The 12659-nt window shown below is 41.9% G+C and overlaps 2 protein-coding genes across 4 annotated transcripts in view; one reads left to right on the forward strand and one right to left on the reverse strand.

Moving 5' to 3' along the window:
• Positions 1 to 12659, reverse strand: part of LOC111862106 (organic cation transporter protein) — a 103120-nt gene that overhangs the window by 28029 nt on the left and 62432 nt on the right. The gene's annotated exons all lie outside the window — the stretch shown is intronic.
• Positions 1 to 12659, forward strand: part of LOC111862107 (organic cation transporter protein) — a 105088-nt gene that overhangs the window by 1093 nt on the left and 91336 nt on the right. The window lies entirely within an intron of this gene.

Consider the following 12659-nt stretch of genomic DNA (forward strand, 5'->3'; position numbering starts at 1 on the left):
TCTACTTGAGGTATTTCAAGGAAATAGCGGCTCCGGTCTAGAAAACCGAAATTAACGGCCTTGGGGATTCGTTGCGCTGATGACGTGACGCCCTCTATCCGCTGAAGTTGGAACTAACTTCGCCGACAAGCGGCGGTCGCTCGGTCGGTATAGTTCACTTGCCGACTAAAAACACGGAATTTGTTTGTTTATTATTATTATTATCATCATCATCATCATCATCATCATCATCATTATATCCTTGTTGTCATCTGCAAATCACTGAATTTTACTCGTATATTGTACAATCCTAAGACATAGGTCTGTCTGTATATTACGGATAGCTAGGACGATTACGTATTCAAGACATACTGTTTCGAAGATGTTGCCCAACTTTCTCCTCTCACCTTGCCGTCTATCTGTTGTTCACTAGGTTATAATGCCGTGACATTTACACTAAACAACAGAACGCCGTCACGTATGAAATAAATTAACTTTTTCAAAGGCAGTCTCTCATTTTGTTACTACAGATTTCGGTGCTATCTCTTATGATTTGTATTAATGAAAATCCATGAATAGCTCCCGCTTTAAAGGATGGTAGGCGAGTTTATTTCCTTTGATACCGTAAATATACGAATTATTTCGGAGCAGAATAGCCGCAGTTTCGCGCTCGCGGCACTCAAAGGACACATAAATTTCGTGGATCAACATTCGCTTGCCTGGAGACTGAATACACCTGGCTAGCCGCCACCAGGAGATACTCCGCTGTTCTTACATTGCCTTGTGGCATGAATGACCTATGAAATGCTATGTGATGAATTAAATTCACTGAACAATACGTGGTATCATTATCTCAGTAATATTTGGATTCAGATGAAAAGGATATAAATACCTTGGCTGGCGAGAACTCTAATAGCTCGTTTCGTGGTCCCGAAAAAGGAAATTAATTCTTAAAATTATGTCATATGTATGACTAGAGACGGGGTTTGGATTGGATGTTGCATTTATCGACTATTTATGCATACGAGTCGGAACTACAAGCAATTACAGGCCACCGCTAATCTCCACAATTCACAAATCACCACAGCTATGTCTTCACCAGCCGTTCTCTGGTAACGGCTTCTAACAGTGGAAATTCTTCAGCTTTCGCGCTCAAATCCTCTCTGAATGGCGGCTCCCTTCCAACCTCCTCTTTCTTCACAGACTCCCATATAAAACTGACTTGGCTGCCTCAGTTGTCTTTCTTATAATTCCTCGGCACGGCCCGCGCAGACAACACCGTTCATTCTCGTATGCCTATCCGTTGCCGCGGGAAGGTGTTTACCGAGTCGTTTCCTAGCAGCGGCCGTCTATTCTTGCTTATTAATTATCTGCTGTCTAACATCGGACGTCATTCCGTTGTCTGTTTCGCGGCAGTTGCCTAGAAATGAATGTTGTCTCAGAGCTGTTCACTAGCAACGGCTGTTGCTAGTTGCCACAATATATTGGTAGGACTGGCTGAGGAGAGAATCTCTAAACAGCCGAATTTCTCACCAGATATCAGGAAACTGACGGACCTTCGGATATACTGAGTAGGGACTTACCAGTCTTGGGCAGTAAACAAGGGGTTGCTGTAGTATGGGCTTCTTGAAAGCACCGTGTGCAGACATGTGGGACAGAAAGAATCTTCCTGCCATCTATCCCCTGAATGTAGAGCTCTCGCTAGGCATACAATGGAGATTTTCGTCTCTGCATATTTCGAGCTGAGAGGCGTCTAGAGGGCTTCAGAGAGGACGGATCTGTCTCTAGCATTACAGTTAGGGCCCTTCGAGGGGTACTAGCAACATCAGGGCGCATAGTAGGCCCATCAATGGTCTGAGAGTTTGGGGCTCCACACAGTAAGGGCCCTTCGAGGGGCATTAACAACATCAGGGCGCATAGTAGGTCCATCAATGGTCTGAGAGCTTGGGGCTCCACAGAGTTAGGGCCCTTCGAGGGGCACTAACAATATCAGGGCACATAGTAGGCTAATCAATAGTCTCAGAGCTTGGGGCTCCACACAGTTAGGGCCCTTTGGGGGGCACTAACACTATCAGGGCGCGTAGTAGGTCCATTAATGGTCTGAGAGCTTAGGGCTCAACACAGTTAGGGCCTTTCGAGGGACACTAACAATATCAGGGCGCATAGTAGGCCCATCAATGGTCTGAGAGCTTGGGGATCCACACAGTTAGGGCCCTTCGAGGGGCACTAACAATATCAGGGCGCATAGTAGGCTAATCATTGGTCCGAGAGCTTGCGGCTGCTGAAAATGGATACCTCCAAGTCAATGCAAAATAATGCTGCAACTGCCAGCTGTTGCTGAGAATTCCAATTTTGCCTTGCATGATCCCTTGACCTATAGAAGCAGTAGGAAACGTTTGAACGTAGTTACTGTACTGAAATTTGCTTGGTCGATTAAGAAAAAGAAAAGCACAAGAAACCACAGTCATTTCCGGTCGCAAATAAGTGTTAAGTAACGTAATCGGTTTTGGCGTTTATTATAAGATACGTAATTCCATTTCTTTTACAGTACATATTGCATAATTTATCAAATTTTATTCTTACCCTGACTCTTGCCAAAAAATGTGGAATTACTAAAATATAAAAAAGATGAAATGTACTTTTATTTAAAAAAGACGCACACATACAGGTTTGTCGTAGTTTGAATTTACTTCCCATTAGCCTACAAGTCAGGAAGAGGAATATTACAGGGGTTCCCAGAAACGTCAGCTTAATTACGCAAGATGAATCATAATATAAATTGTATTACAGCAGCAATCTTCAGACGGAACTTCCTGCTTTACTACTAGTCATCATAAACTGCATCACATCCGAGCGGAAACGTAACTTTAACGTAATTTCCTCATTCATGAAGGAAGATTCTGTAGATCAATCAATAGAGTCTACATGACACATCGTTTAGTGCTAACAAATATACATGAGGCGACAGCGCGAAAGGTTTAGGTTATGCCAGAAAAATATAATGCCTGTATATGCGATATGACACCGTGTAGTATGGTAAAAGAATACCAACGTACTGCCTCGTTCTTCAGGGTTGAAATGTAAGCCGTATACGTAACATGAGTGGTTCGAATCTATAGCGATGAACATTATGCACAGGAATTGGTCCTTTCAGAAATAAATTATTACTCCACTTGAACAAAATGGACAGTGGTAAGCTCTAAAACCTTGCATTTCATTGAGAACCAGATGGATAGAAAAACGTGGGGCGAATATTCAAAAGGAAGATCGTAGCTTCGAAATAGGCTATGTCTTCAGCCTTATCCTAGGGGGGAAGATAAAAGTACTAGGTAAGCGATGGTGTAGTTGGTTGAGGCACCGTGCTACAATCCGAAAGGTCGCGGGTTCGGTTTCCAGTGATGTCATTGGATTTTTTTAAGTGACCTAATCCTTGCAGACGCACTATGGCCCTGAGGTAGACTCAGCCTCTAACAGAAATGAATATCAGGATTCCTCCTGGGGGTAAAGGGTGGCCGGCGTGTAAGGCTGACATCACTTCCATTTCTGAGCCGATTGACTAGAGAAAATTTTGGGAGCCTCGACGTCTAACTACCCTATGGGCCTCCACGGTCTATTACAGGGATAACTTTATCTTTTTACTCAGTACTTGCAGTTCAGTATGTGGAGCCGGAAGAGCTTAGTCGGTACAGCGACTGGCTACGGGCTGGACGACCGAGGGGTCTGAGTACGATTCCCGGGAGGGTCAAGAATTTTCACTTCCCCATGTCATCCAGACCGGCTTTGGGGCCCACCCAACTTTCTATACAATGGCTACCGGGGGTAAAGCGGCCGGGGTGTGAAGCTGAACACTCACTCCAAACTAGTGCCGAGGTCAAGAAAATTTGGATCTATACATCCACTCCCCCACACGCCTTCATGGCGTAGTGCTTAATTAGTTAAGCACAGGGACAATTTTACCTTTACCTTTTTTATGCTAGTGGGGTGGGACTAAATCCCTTGTACTTCGGCCACTTCTGGCCTACTGTACCAGCCCCAGATGATAGGCGAGGGTGATTGTGGAGCAATTGGTGGAATGAAGATTGGCAGGGAAAACCGAAGTACTCGGAGAAAACCTGCCCCAGCGCCACTTTGTCCACAACAAATCCCACTTGACCAGACCAGAAGTTATCAACAGTTCGTTTTATTTTTATGCTGTGGACACAGGCAACTGAGGGAAATTGTGCTCATATCTTAGAACAGTGTCTCACGTCCAAAAAAGGCATACGTGACAGGGTTGTATCTGTTTACCAATAACAGACACAGTAGGGATGGAGAGGTCATGTTTATTTGTATGTATGTGCCATTCTACTGGACCATATTATTTATTCCAATACAAGATTCGAAAACAGGACACTCAGTCTCAAAGACGCACACACCAGTCAAGCACCGGCTGTGGTTCGGGAAACATCACAGCCAAAGATGGACTATGATGTTGCAGGCAGACATAGAAATAGAGAAATACGGTCAGAGAGAATGGAAAATACAGCATAGCCTTCTTTCTTAGTTCCAGTTTTTATAATTTTTTAGGTTATAAATATATTTAGTGCCTTAAGGCATAAGGATTGTATGTCAGTGTTTAAACTGAGTAAAATCACAACAGAATCTGTGGGAAATGGCTTTTATTTCATCATTCATATTTGGAACGCAGTACGTATCCTTGTCTCCTCTGTTGTATAAAGCTAAGGGGACGCCATACTGAAATTAAAAATGAAAGACTGAACAGTAAAGAAAGACAAACAGAAGAGGAGAAGAATAAGAATAAGAAAGGATCTTTATGTAAAGTAAGGGTTATATTTAACCGATACAAACTAAACTAAAGATTGCTGTCTTCAGTGAGCCGTAACATCTACCAGACTTGACAGAATCACATCTCAGAAGTCGCACTCTTGATATTCATTGCCGTGAGTAGAATCAAATTTGTCCATCAACGTTTGAAGTAACCCCCCACCCCCGGACATAGAGACTTTCTTGAGAAGCTGATAGTTGTTCAGATAAGAAAGTCCCTGTTTTTGTGGAGTCCTAAGGTTCATTATCCTGTTTGCATTGAGGTTCTCACAGCAGTGACTGTGAAGAGTACAATATTTCGAGATTTGACGCCGTGTAACCCGGTAGTAATTTTTCGACGTTTCCGAAGAACTTCCATCATGCCGCCATCATTGCTCACTTTGTTTACACCTCCTTCTCGCTGGTGTCTTGCCTGTTTTACCCTTCTATTTTGAAAATGGGAGCTGCTCTTTTGACAACTACTACGACTCTAGGAAGAGAATATTAGTCAGTCAAATTTTTACTTTCCTATATAAGCACTAGTCCTGTATATGACTCTTTTGATGGTGAAAAAAAACATGGTCTTGAGATTTTGACAGGTTTACATATTTGAACCCCCTGAATACTAGAAAATGGTGTCTAGAATGCCTTCTGTCTGTGTACGCAAGCGTGCGCCCCTCGCTAGCACCTCAACTGTTCGGCGGGTTGTATTCGTATGCTGATTAATATTTTACTCCCCATATGTAGGTGTCCGACGAGCATGAACAGTCTACCTCCAAACATATGAGACCTTAAGTTGACTACCAAAGGACAAAATTGTGTTCTGTCAAAACGGCTCCAAGGATACTGATTACATATTTGTAGTTAATGGAGACCACCTGCATACATATGCGCTGGTCACGTTAGCCGCGCGGTCTAAGACATGAAATGTCTTCGGTCGCTCGGAAGTAGTCAAGGTCAACCGTATATGAGAAATATGTACAGTGTCTTTTCACACATTTATTTTTACAGCTGAATTAAATATGAAATCTGCTGCGTGGAGAGAATATTCCTAAACAAGCAAACTGTCGGAGCCACGTACGTTTCGGGCTTCCGAAACTTTGAAATATCATATGCAGTTTTATAGTTAGTGTATTTGGCCATCCTTGCTATGTAGCATGTTTAGTTGAAATAACATAGTTAAATGACGTGAAATGCAATATACATAAGTATATGGGGCCCATATGCGCTGTTCGTACACACATGCGCACTTACGAGACAGAATGCACGTGAAGACGGATGTTTGTGAATACCACATAAACCCGAATACAAATCCAGCCATTATTTTCCCAATGAGAAAATTAGAAAAAAAAAGTGTTGTTTTAGAAGACTGAATATGTCATTTAGTTCTGAGAGTTGTAAGCAAACCGAACTAATAAGAATATATATATTTAAGATTTCAACGTTGAGTACCTTAAATATAATTCACGAATATAATTAGAATTAGCAATTACAACTCTTCAATCATCCTTTTGGTATTTATTTTTAAGAACCCGGAAATAGAGCGAGTCCTTTTTTCTAAGAAGCAGTATTTAAAAATATAAACCTCGCCTTACATTCGGGTTAATAAGGTAACACATGCGAATATACTGTAGGTATGAAGAGATATATCGTCTGGGATATAAGGCGGTGTATTCCGTTGAAAGTCAACGGGTTCTTTTGGAGTATCATGTCGCCTCCATCTTCAGGGTCGAAGAATAAGCCAAGAAAACCAACCCAGCCCTGCTTTCCACCTCCTTTCATCCTTCACTTATTTCTCGACCATCAAAATGGAGGCTACATGTTCCTCCGAAACGTCTGTTGACTTTCAACGCACTACAGGACTACAGGTGATAAATTACAAAGATCATGTTATCTGACCAGGGTCGACCATGATAGGAAACTTAGGAGCAGAAAGCAAAAGACAGATATTGGAAAATATTCCTCTGTAAATAGGACCATTCAGCTTTGGAACCAACTGCCTGCAGATGCTTTAGGAACTCTCTTGTAAATCAAGTAATTTTAGGAAAAGGGTTAAGAAAGTAATAAATAAGGCGAAACGAAGGTGTGGGAGAAATCATCCGAAAATGCAGTTAAGTAAAGTGAAGTGAATTGTGGTGAGGATGTGAAGGGTACCTAAGTGTAGTGAAGTGGAATGAAGAGAAGGCCGTGGTGAAATGTGGGCGCATCAGAACATGACATTACATATTCCATTTCTGTTACTGTTTAGTGTATAGCATACTTATTTTTTTATTAATATTAATGCATTTAATTGTAGTTGTAAATTTTATTTGCATTGTATTCATTTTGTGTAGTGTGTCCTTTATTGCTTATGTAGTTTTGTGTGCTGTGTTTTGTTTGTGTGATGTATGTTATTTGTGTGTGTCTTATTGTAGTATCACTGCCACCGGTTAAAAACTCATTTGAAGTTTAAAAATAAATATTATTAATAATAAAAAGATTGAAGTCTTCATAACACCGGTGTGAGGACCACAGGTCCTACATAGTGTGTGGGTACATACGTATGCTACATCACGGAATTGGGCTGATAACAGAAATTATTAAATACCATGGTCTGCGCGAGAAAGACCTGGTATGAACGCCGACCCATGACTGTGATATGAACCAGATGCGTAGCCATTGCAATCCTACAATACAACTCTTGACAGACATAAAGGTTTTGGTACAGCTTCGCCCTTCAGAATTTGCTTATACATTGTGCACAGGAATAGACGGGCTTATTTTGATGCCTGCTCAACACACAGAAACGTGGATTCCCTAACATTTGGCTGCCAGACGAATTTATTTCATCGTCTCAGTGGTATAGAACAAGCATTGAAAGAACTCTGCGACGCCATAATGCATCTTACAGTTCCGAAGGTTCGGTCAAAGTAATTTTACCAAATATTCGTATTAATAGGGGGGAGGGGGGCACTATGCTACAGGCCAGAATGTCGCGGGTTGATTTCCGATGAGGTCATTGGATTTTTCAAGTGAAGTAATTCTTCGAGCCGCACTATTGCCCTGGGGTCAACTCAACCTCTAACAGAAATGGGTACCAGGAATCTTCCTGGGCGGTAAAGGGCGGCCGGCGCGTAAGGCTGACAACCTCACTTCCACATGTGAGCTGATTATCTAGAAAATGTGGGAGCTTCGACGACTCACAGCCTTATGGACCCTCACGGCCTGTTACAGGGAAACTTTTATCTTTTTTGTCCCTATGGGTTGTCTATAAAGTTAGAGATCTAAGAATTGAACAGGGGTAATACAATATAAGAATTTAAATCGAATTAATTATTTTAAAAACATCCCAATCGTTCGTTTATCTCTATATATCCATTTAAACCATATTTACTGTCATTTGTTTGGTCTCTCTATGGTTTACGTAAGAGAAAATGAGTTTAAAGTTACTGCCAACACAATAACATCATCTAAAGAGTTACGGAAACCGAAGAAAAGTCCGGTAACATAAATGACTCTTGTGAATTTCTGTTCGCCATCTTGCAAAATTAGCTCGTCTCAGAAAAATAAATGACCTATTTTTCTTCTTTCATTTCGTTTTCATTAATTAAGGATCACATACATACGTTTGTATGCACAGTAAAATGTGATGCGATTTGACTTTTGGTTCAGAGAATTGTTCCATACAAACTACTTCAGCTGTCTGGACTCCTTTGTAAATTTCTGTTGTATGTAAAGCGGCGCTAACGCTGCGAACAGCTCCAAGCTTTGTCTTCAGAGCGAGAACTGTTATCATGTTCAGAACTGGAGCAATGTCAAGTGTCTTAGAAGAGTTCGATTACAAATTTCAGGGTATTTTATCTTCTTGCCAAGCATACTTTGTCTCTCACATTTCCTTCCCCCCTCCCCGCCGATTAACTGAAATTTTCTAGAAGACTATTAGAGCATAATGCATAAAGCGCTCTTTGTTCACTTCTGTTCCGTTACTGCGAAAATTAATACGTAAAGAGATTTGGTACTTAACAAAATTTCATGCAAAATCACAGAGCTAAATAAGGGGAAAAATGTCACGTGACATCTGACGTTTCCAGAAATTAATTCGTTTAAAGCAAAATGATTCTATGTGTGCTCGAGTGAACTTCATGCCGCGTGTCTTGTAAGAGGTAAAAGTTACATGCTATCATTTAAGTTGCATGTGTGAGTGGACTATTAAAAACTATTACGAAGTAAGACGAAAATTCAAAGGGGTATTATTGAGAATTAAAATGTATCGAGAAAATTTTTTGCTTTTTGGTCTTCTTGTGGGCTTGGTCTAGGCATCTTTTACACACTGTATGAAGGATAATGTATTCCTGCATTATAACTGTTTCGACATCTTACTTAGTTACTTACTTACTTACTCATGGAGCTGAGCCCTTCTGGAGGAGCCGCCAGTTCTGCAGCTACTCAAGAATTTCCCAGCATTTTATGGAACCCGAAGGTTCATTACCGTGTTCACAAGAGCCCTCCACTGGTCCCTATCCTGAGCCAGATCTAACCAATCCATACCATCCCATCCTATCTCTCTAAGATCCACTCTAATATTGTCCACCCACCTACGCTTTGGTCTTCCCTGTGGCTCTTTCCTTCTGGCGTTCCCACCAATATCCTATATGCATTCCTCGTCTCCCCCATTCGTGCTACAGGAATACTGTTAAGAACAACCCGAACGCAACACAGCTGATGTATGTGGAAACAAACAAATATGAAACTACATGACGCCACACCCCAGTGTTACGTACTCGGTCAATGTCTTCGCAGTCGCAGTGTTTGTACTGCAGAAGAAACAGGGGGCAGGGAGGGATACTGGCTTGAACTCGATCCCATCCGTGTAACAAAAATATTAATTGGCTCTCTCAAGCCTCAGCTGAGCCGGGGTAGCTCAGTTAGTGCAGTTATTAGGCTATGGGCTGGACGACCTATAAATCGGGGTTCAGTTCTTGGGAAGGGCAAGAGATGTGACGCTTGTTTATAGCGTCTGTACCTGGTCTGGGGCGCAGCTAACCTCCTACACAATGGGTGCCGGGGCCGAAGTCTGTTTCCCCGGAGTAAGGCGGTAGAGGCTCGAAACTGACTCACTTAAGTCTAGTGCTGATTATAAGAATGGTGGGATTATACTTCCACTTCCACAAGTTTTAATGGCGCAGTGCTTAACTACTTAAATACAAGGATAGGTTTATTTTTATATTTACCTGATGTTTCAGCTGTGAAATTTATTTACAGCGATGATATCGGTGGCCGATCACAGTGGCCGCGCGGTCTAAGACACATGAAATGTCTTCGCCTGTTCAAACACTGGGATCGTGGGTTCGAATCCCACTTGAGACATAGATATCTGTGTGCGTTTATTCTGTGTTTGTTTTGTCCTGTGTACAGAAACGACCTTGCGATGGGCTCATCCCCCGTCCAAGGAGTCGTACCGACTGTGTAAAAAGATCGAGAAACTGAAAAAGCAGCCAAGATCCAACAAAGGGCTGTATTATTATTATTCTTAGTGGGGTGAGACAGTCCACTTGGTACTGCGACCACTACTGGCCTATTTTACCAGCCCCAGATGATAGATGATGGTGATTGTGGAGCAGTGGGTGGAATGAAGAGTGGCAGAGGAAACCGAAGTACACGGAGAAAACCTGCTCCAGTGCCACTCTGTTCACCAGAAATCCCACATGACCAGACACCTGCTCGAACCCGGGCCGCCGACGTGGAAAGCCGACGTCTAACCGCCTGAGCTATGGCATGGCCAACAGAAGGCTGTAAAGCCATAGATAGATGGACGGATGGACGGAAGGACGGACGGACGGATGACTTCGATGAATTTTCATATTTTCTTGCATATTTCTCAACTAAGGAGAGTTCTGAACTGACAGCCTAACAGAAAGATGGATGGATGTTTGGCAATTATGTAAATAATATTGGTCCTGAAGATTTTGTTACCCCTCTGGCCTTCTTCCTCCCCTCTCGATGTGGCTACAGGAAACCATAAATAATAGCAGTGTACATTAGTTACATAACAACAGGGAAGAAAACGTGTGAAGTGGCAAACAATTTTTTTGCGTGAAAAGAAAAAAGAAACATGAACAATATGTTCGTCATAAATAAGCAGAAAGAAAAGAGGAGACAACGAATTGTTTAACGAGGAAGACAATAGATCATTCTTTAGAACTCTGTCAGCAATGTACAGACTTGGAAATGAATTCAACAATAACTACTGAAAATCTTCAAATTAGTGGACTAATTTCCAGAGAGTACTGATGAATAATAGCATTAGGGACTATTAAGAAGTTAGAGGCATTAGGCCCAGACGCGTTAATGTTATGTGTAAAGAATTAAGTGCTTGAAAATATAAATTTTGGGCTTTGCACGAAAAATTGAAAACTACTTCATACTTCTCAAACACCCTTAACGCAAGGGATGTTTCACTTCCACACAATACAACGTGTAGTAGTTGATCTGAAGAGCCTTCTTTCCAAATATTACTTCTTCTCAGTTAGTAGTCGGAAACAACATTGAATCCTTCGTGACAGAGCAGATAATGGAGCGAGTAACTTTAAAAATGCCCCCAAAATCACGATCACTCATAAACAGAAAATACCAAATTTTATACATTCGAGTAAATTCATTAAATTTGTCTTCTTAGAGACCAGGGCTCAAACACGGAGATCTTTAATAAGCATATTCTGGATAGCTCATGATAAAAAAGGGAATGATTTCTGATGAAACTGTTGTTTTTGGCACTCAAAGTTCATATACATAAAAAATTCGCACTCGGGGAAAAACAGTGTTTTATGGGCCCATGTAAATTAGAATACTTTGGTCAATATGCATATATATATATACCTGTCACGGTAGCCGAGCGGTCTAAAACATGCACTGTCTTCGCTCGCTCGGAAGCCGGGATCGTGGGTTCGAATCCTACAGGAGGCATGGATGTTCGGTATGTGTATGTGTTTATTCTATGTCTGTGTTGTCCTTTGTACAGGTAGAGGCCTTGCGACGAGCTGATCGCCCGCCCAAGGAGTCCTACCTTCTGCAAATGATCATGAAACTGAGAAATCAGCCCTGTGCTCCAAAGTGTGTGTGTGTGTGTGTATGTATATATATATATATCCTGTGTATATGCATATAATTATCGCAGTCTGGTTGGTCTAATGTACGTAGTTTGATGAAACTCGAGCTGAAAACGGGGGCTTCCTTGTAAATAAATGAGATATGTTAAAACGCCTGACTTCATGACAGCCCAAATATCTGTTTCGTTTATGGCAGTATCGCCACACATGGGCTTCTTATACCATAACTAAGAGCTTAAGAAGAATCGTTGTGCTTTCGCTGAAACGCAAAGTGGCGTAAAATTGTTTTCACGGAACAGAATAAATAATAGCAAGGCGGAAGTCACTGGAAATTCATAATTGTTTGCGACCTTAGACTCATCTCCACATGGTGAAAATCTGAGTGAGAAATCCCACAGCATGTAAACCCTTCGGAACAATTCTTTCGTTACGTAATTATACCATCTGTTTTTCGATTTAAGAAATGCGACAGGTTTGCATGACATTGTTTGTCGCCATTTATATAACTACAGTGGGATACGGGCTCGAGTTATATTCTCGAGAGGGGCAAAATATTTTTGTCTTCTCTACAGCATCCACACGGGCTGTGGGTCCCACCCGGCTTCGTATCCAATGGGTAGCGGAGCCTATTTCTCCGGAAGTAAAGCGGCCGGAGTGTGAAGCTGGCCACTCACCACTCCATCTAGTGCCAAGGCCAAGAAGGGTGGAGATGTATCTCCGCTCCTCCATACGTCTTCATGGCGTGGTGCTTAATTAGTTAATCTCAGAAACGCATTTACTGGTTGTTATGGC

Source organism: Cryptotermes secundus, unplaced genomic scaffold, assembly GCF_002891405.2.
Source record: "Cryptotermes secundus unplaced genomic scaffold, Csec_1.0 scaffold645, whole genome shotgun sequence".
In the NCBI taxonomy this organism is placed as follows: Eukaryota; Metazoa; Arthropoda; class Insecta; order Blattodea; family Kalotermitidae; genus Cryptotermes; species Cryptotermes secundus.